Source organism: Petaurus breviceps, unplaced genomic scaffold (genome assembly GCF_028583685.1).
Source record: "Petaurus breviceps papuanus isolate PSGF00001 unplaced genomic scaffold, PetGlider_PUasm1.0 90865, whole genome shotgun sequence".
In the NCBI taxonomy this organism is placed as follows: Eukaryota; Metazoa; Chordata; class Mammalia; order Diprotodontia; family Petauridae; genus Petaurus; species Petaurus breviceps.
In genome coordinates, this window is record NW_027187367.1 from 10024717 (window position 1) to 10031767 (window position 7051).

Below are 7051 nucleotides of genomic sequence, written 5' to 3' on the forward strand. Positions count from 1 at the left end.
GGATAGAGCACTGAGCCTAGAGTCAGGAAGACTCATCTACTTGAGTTCAAATCTGGTCCCAGATACTTACTAGCTGTGTGACCCTGGGTGAGTCACTGAACGTTCTTTGCCTCAGTTTCCTTATCTGTACAAATGAGCTGGAGAAAGACATGGCAAACACTCCATTGTGTTTACTAAGAAAACCCCAAATGGGGTCATGAAGAGTTGGACAAGACAAAATGACTGAACAACAACAACCAATGTACAAAATATTGTATCCCCATAAGTGCTGGGAAAACAAATACAGTCCCTCCTCTTAGGGAGTTTACATTCAAATAAGGGAGATGCCACACAGGGAAGGTTTCAGCTTCGAGTCAGATGGAAAGGTCTCATGGTCCTTTGGGGGTAGCCGCAAAGCAGACAGTGACCCTTCATCTTCAGTGTCATTTCTGCTGATAAACTCAAATCAGCTTCTGACACTGAGCTGTTTGACGGTGCCAGAGACACTGCCAAAGAGACACAATCTTTCTTTTGTGGGTCTTCAGTAATTGTAGCTGTTTCATGTGCAGGAGCAGTTTTCAGGCTACATTTCCCCAGGGGTTTTTTCCCAGGATGATGTCGGGGTGCACTGGGCTGGAGGCATTGCTATTCCCAAGGCTCTTGGCTTCCAAGTCCTGGGCTGTCTGTCCCTTCCCAGGCCAACATCTGCCAGTGAATATGTCTCTGTTGTTTGCCTCTGTCTCTGTCCTTTGGTCAAAGACTATTTATTGGACATGGATTTGAAAGGTCAGAGGACAAGGGTCTGTGGCCAAAGCTGTTGAAGTCTAGCCCAGCCAGTCTCTGAAGAGCAGCCTGTGAGATGGAGTCCCACCAGACCTGAGACACTGTGTTTTGTGCTAGTGCAAAGGAGTGACTTGTCCAGTTGCTGTACTGAATTTAGAAGTAGATTTCTGGGGCAAATGTTCATAGTAAGCCACTTTAAGTCATAAGGTTATAGGTGTGCCCCATTGGTGTTGGGGGGGACACTTTTTATTTTTGTTCTTGCTTTTCAGTAAATATCCCTTTGTGAAAGCTAATTGAAGTTAATTGGTTAAATGATGTTGGGGCATTGTCCACTGGTATTTAATATTTGAATGGTGACTCAAGCTGATGGCAGAGCTACCCATGCAGAGGTACATTGGGGGAGGGCGAAGTTGTAGTCTTGCCTTGGGATATCCCACAGCATTTCAAATGGGAGTTGGGATAAGGAGCCTCAATTTACATGGGCTATATATATTATCTATCTTATGGGTCTGTTAGGAGGAAAGGGCTTTCTAAGTATTATTATTGTGACTGGAGGCAATTGGGGCTAAGTGACTTGCCCAGGGTCACACAGTAAGTGTCTGAGGTTGGATTTGAACTCAGGTCTTCCTGACTCCACAACCAGTGATCCATTTACCTGGCTGTCCCTTAAGTGTTACTATTATTATTATTTAAAAAACAAAACCTTTGGGGATGAGCTGGGAGCTGGCTTGAATGGTCCTGTTTTCTGGATTATAGTCAAGAGTTGGGCTGTAAGGGATATTTCTTTTGCCTCCTTCCCTCTCCTGGCCTCTCTGGGAAGAGGAAATAGAAATATCTTGGATGACTATCCACGGGATTCTGGAGGAATGTGGATAGAGAGGATTCCTGATTGACTGATGGAGAGTTTGGGTTGCCTACACAATCTGCCCAAGTGCCTCTTCCTACCATTGAGAAAGGAGCCTAAACAGCAATGATGACTTGGGAGGCCCTTTTGGATGTGAATTATATGTCTTTCCTGCATCCCCATATTAATCTTTTTCTTTCCTTTTTTTGGAGGGGGAAGGCAGGGCAATTGGGGTTAAGTGACTTGCCCAAGGTCACACAGCTAGTAAATGTTAAGTGTTTGAGGCTGGATTTGAACTCAGGTCCTTCTGACTCCAGGGCCGGTGCTCTATTCACTGCACCCCCTAGCCGCCCCTCCCCATAGTCATCTTTGCAATCGCATGGTGCCACTGACATCACAGGCTCTTAGCAAATGCTTGCTGGCTGAATTAGCTCCCTACTCCCTAGAAAGCAAAGCAGAGTTGGGACCGGACCTGTGAATTCATTAATATAGTCAGCTCCCAGACAAGGAAGCTCTCTCTATTAATGTATTTAGACATTTTCTTTACAATTTATGGTCTTAATGATTTTGTTAGACAGTTGGGATATTAAGTGATCTGCCTAGCTCATACAATTGTGTATATGTCAGAGGAAGAATTTGAACTCAGATCTTCCTGATTTAGTCAAAGTCAGCTTTCTATTCAGTATACTGACATAGACAAAGATGTGGTGAGTTCAAGTAGGGGAGAAAGAAGAATAGTTTGGGAGTTTGAGATGCTTCCTGGCATGGTCAGTCTTGATGGGGGACCCTGAGCATGAAAGGAAGGTCCCAGCATGAGGACACTAACTGTGTGGGGAAGGAGATATTGGAAGGATGCAAAGGTGATTTGTAACCATAGGTGATTTGTAACCATAGGTGATGAGATGGTTGGGGGATGGGGAGGGGGGAAGGACCCCTTATAGTCTGGTCTACTCTGTACCCTTCAGCCCTGCTGGGATCTGGGTGCAGAGGGAGGGGAAGGATGACCACTAGGGAACAAGATTGCTGTTACATATAGGGGACAACTTTTCCCCAGACTAAAGCTATTCAACATAGAGCTGGAAGGGACCTTAGAACCATTTGGTCTGATGGCCTCATTTTACAAAGGAGGCCATGGTGATTCAGAATGGATAAATGATTTGCCCAAGGTGGCATAATGGCAGTTGGGATTTGAACCCAGGTCCTCTGAATGTGACACCAAGGCTCTTTCCCACTATATCACACTCATAGCATGGTGGTCATTTGGAGACTATTAGATGTTAGATGCTGGAGAAGATAAAACCATATGGAGTATGAGGTTGGGCTGGACCTCTGAGGTCTCCAGCAATTTTAGCATTTATGGGGGGAAATATGTATATGTGTGTGTGTGTGTGCATATAACACACACACATACATATATGCACACATATATGTATGTATACATAGTTTAAAAAACAAAAGAGAATCAAACTAAAAATGAATGAATATATGAAATAAAATATACATGTTAGCTGGGGAGAAGAGGGAGGAGTCCCAATGACCCGGTTGGTGGGGTGAGGGGGGGTGAGGGCTATCTTTTCCTCTATCCCTTGCCTATTACCACCCTCATTAATCCTAGAGAGGATTAGACTAGCGACAGTGCCTTTGCCTTTGTTAGCTAACATAGTGTATTGGCTTTAATGGGATTTTAGTCCGCATCATTGGGTCCCAATGCACAGAAGAGTGGAACCTTCTTGGATTTCCTTGTCTAAGTGCGCAGACTCAGACTCACCAGCAGATGGCACCATGCACCCACATAAGACCCATCCTAGCCTAGGCCATGGTGCTAAAGCCATTTGGCTGGGGAAGGCAAGGAAGGGCCCGAAGACAGAGAAGTCCCTAGGGTCAAAGGCAGCTTATTCATAAAACAAAGATTAGCGATGACCTAACAAACATGTCCCTTGGAGCTGTCCCCCTGTCTTTAACCCACGTCCACCTTCAATGACATACGAACAGCTTGAACGTACTTTCCATTCACCGTATATGTGTGTGTATTGTGTGTGTACATATATATGGATACATCCTGTATGTACACAGTTGTTTGTATGTTGTCTTTTTCTATTAGAATATGAGTTCCTTGAATGCAGAGGTTGATGTCTAACCTTTTTTTGTATCTCTGTGTGCTTAGTTTAATGGCTGGAACATGGTAGGTACTTAATAATTCTTATTGATCAGATGATTGCTACTTGTCCTGTACCTCACACTCTCAAGCTCTGGGTCTCCGCCAGTGCCATTGATCTAATTACTAGTGGGGTGGTAATAGGCAAGGGTAAAGGAAAAGGTTACCGTCCCCTTCCCCCCACAACCAGAGCCATCAGAGCTCCTCCCTCTCTTCCTCAGCTAGCATATTTTTATTTCTTCTATTCTTTCATTTTTAGTTTTATTGTGTCATCTTTTGTTTTTAAACAAAATATATTTGACATATATATGTGTGTATACATAGGTATGTGTGTGTTTGTATATGTTTATATCCCTAAAAATCACGCCAAGTGGATGCACTTTAATGGGGGCCCTCTGGAGTCAGTGCCTCTGGAGTTAGTTAACCTTTGTTAACTAACATTGTGTATTGACTTAAATGGGATTTTAGTCAGCATTTCGGGCACCGTGTCAGAATGAGGGAGGGAGAGTCCCACTGTTTTCTGTCCTGGTAAGTATGATCACAAGCAAAAGGGCAGTGGCTCTGGAGACAAAGGATCTGAGTTCAAATCCCCCATCTGACACTTGCTTACCTGTGTGACCTTAGGTAAGTCACTTAACTTCCCTGGATTTCAGTTTCTTCAACTACAAAAAAAGAAAGGACTCAATGGCCTCTAGAGTCTTTTCCAGGTCTAGCTTTATGATCCTCTAATCACTTCTAGAATATTGTGTTCCATTATCTACATGATGTTTTATTAAAGACATGAACCTAGAAAGCATCCAGAGGAAAGTGAGAAGGGAAGAGAATGGTGAGGGGAATGGAAACTGTGCCATATGCTTTTCTAAGAACATTCAGCTCAAAGACCCAGAAGTAGGTCCCAAATTCATTCTTCCATAGCTCATATTTCTTTTCCCATTGTTTATCTAGCATTCTCACTTCACATATAAAAACATTTAAACTCTATTTGTTAAAACCTCTTGTTTCATTTCTTCCAGAAATTCTAGTTGAATTTGTGCCTAAGCTGCATTTTTCTTTGAGGCTTTGTTTGTAGATGTTTTGGAGTGATCTTCTTTTTGGAGGTTTGTGTCTTGAGTGTCCTTTTCACCACAATAGCTTTTAATGGTGGGATTATTTTTTGTTTGGATTCTTCCAGCCTACTCCCTGACTTTGGGCACTATTAGAGCTGTACTCTATGCACTTCTAGAGGGAATGTCAGGGCTAGTCCTATGCCTGCTTTCTTGGGATATTGCTATTCCAGGACCTTGGGGACAGCTCAGTCTGGGGACCTGCAAGCTTTCAGTCTATGTTCCCAGTCTGAGTTCTGAAAGTTCCTAATCTGGACTTGGGTCTGCACAACATGCCTGTGGTCTTGTCTCATTTAGAGTACCAAATGACTGTTTCTGGGTTCAACCACTTTTAGACAGCTGGACATTTCTGCTAATTGAGTGTCAGAATTGCAGGCTCCCTTTTGGTCCAGGATTTTTCCTCTGGTTCTTCTGTGGCAGGCATCTAGAAGTGAGACTCTGCTTCACTCCTGGGGTCTGAGCCATATGGACACTGATGCTTGCTTATTCTTTGCTCAGTACACAGTCTAGAACCCGAATCCCATGTCAACCAGGAACACAACCAGAGAGGCAAGTGCCCTCCTCATTCTTTGTTCTGTGTTCTGAAATTGGGTAGTAGCAACAGGGAAACCAGATTACTCCCATTCCTGTAGCTCCTCTGAGGATTTGAAGATTTGAGACCTTCTCTTGTTCTCGTATAGCCTTTCCCTGTGCTGGAGTAGACGGTGTGCCATTTGTGGCCAGACTCCCTCCCCAGTGTCCCCAGACCTTTCTGTCTTCCTATGCTGACCAGGACTGGAAAAAATTACTCACTGTGATCCTTTTTCTTGGATTTCCCAGCTCAGGACTTGATCTGCTGTTTTTTCTAGATCTGTTTGAATTGTAGCAGGAAACTTGACTATGCTGTTCCCTGCTCCTCAGCCATCTTGGTACCACTTCCCTTTTGCTGTTCTTTGTATTCTTGGGGTGTACCTGGCACACAGTAGGCATTTCATACATACTTGTTGATATCTGACTTGCTGACATCCTGAGCATTTAGAAGGATGCTCAAAGGACTCCCACAGATCCCAGTTGCCCAGTTCCTTATCTGGCCTGAATCATCATTGATTCTTGGTGGCAGGGACTGTCTGGCATGTGTTGGTTGGTATCCTTGGTGCTCAGCACAGTGCCTCATACATAGTAAGGGCTCATTATAAACCCTCTGTGTAGCTGCTGAGAGCCCATCAGAGGTCAGAACGTGGTGGACTCAAGGCATGGCCTTCACTTGAGATCTCCACTGTCCTCTACCCTCTCTCTAGTGGGTGGAGAAAAAAAAGAGGAGCCTTTAGCACAAAGGGACCAGTCTGCTTGACAACAATGAAGTTAACTCATGAGGGTTTTAGTCTGGGGCAAAGGTCCCAGTTCCAAGTGGGTTCCTTTCTCTGCAGAGCCGAAAAAAACCTTGCAAATTACAAGTAGCATTCATAAGCTGCTTCTTGAACCCCAGATCTGTTGCTTGTCATGCCAGGATGGTGTTCTTCCAACCAGTTGAATTTAGCAATCAAATGTCCACAGGTTTTCCTCCCACACTTTCTATTACAAAGCACAGACTAAGGTAGTCACAAAAAGGATTTTATCTTTATTGAGCCATTATTTAAAAACATTTAAATAGTACTCGAAACGTTTAAATATCAAAGCAACCCTTAATGATTAATTTTGTCACCCATTAATTCGGCAATGACACAAAAGGGAGAAACAGAAAAGATTCACCAAATGTTCCAGTGAGCTTCCTCCTAGAAGCCAGAATTTGGTCACTTTCCGCTGGATTCTCTTAATAAGAAGAATTAATGAGTCAAGAAAAGGAAAAACCTCCAGTGGCTAAAAGGCTTCTAAGGCTCCTAAGAAGAGCCATCCATCTACCAATGAGCTGTACTCCCTTTCTAACTCTCCTCATGTTCTTTTCCAGAGTTTTTCAAAATCCCATATTCCAGTCCTGATCCCTTGATAAGAGCCTTCTGTCCTCAGCTTGGAAGAAATACAACAACCAGGGTCGTTAGTGACTTATTCCTGCTGGGAAGCAGTTAACCTAGCCTTGCCAAGCTGTTACATTGTCTGTCTGTCTGTCTGTCTGTCTGTCTGTCTGTCTGTCTGTCTATCTATCTATCTGTCTATCTATCTATCTATCTATCTATCTATCTATCTATCTATCTATCTATCTATCTATCTATC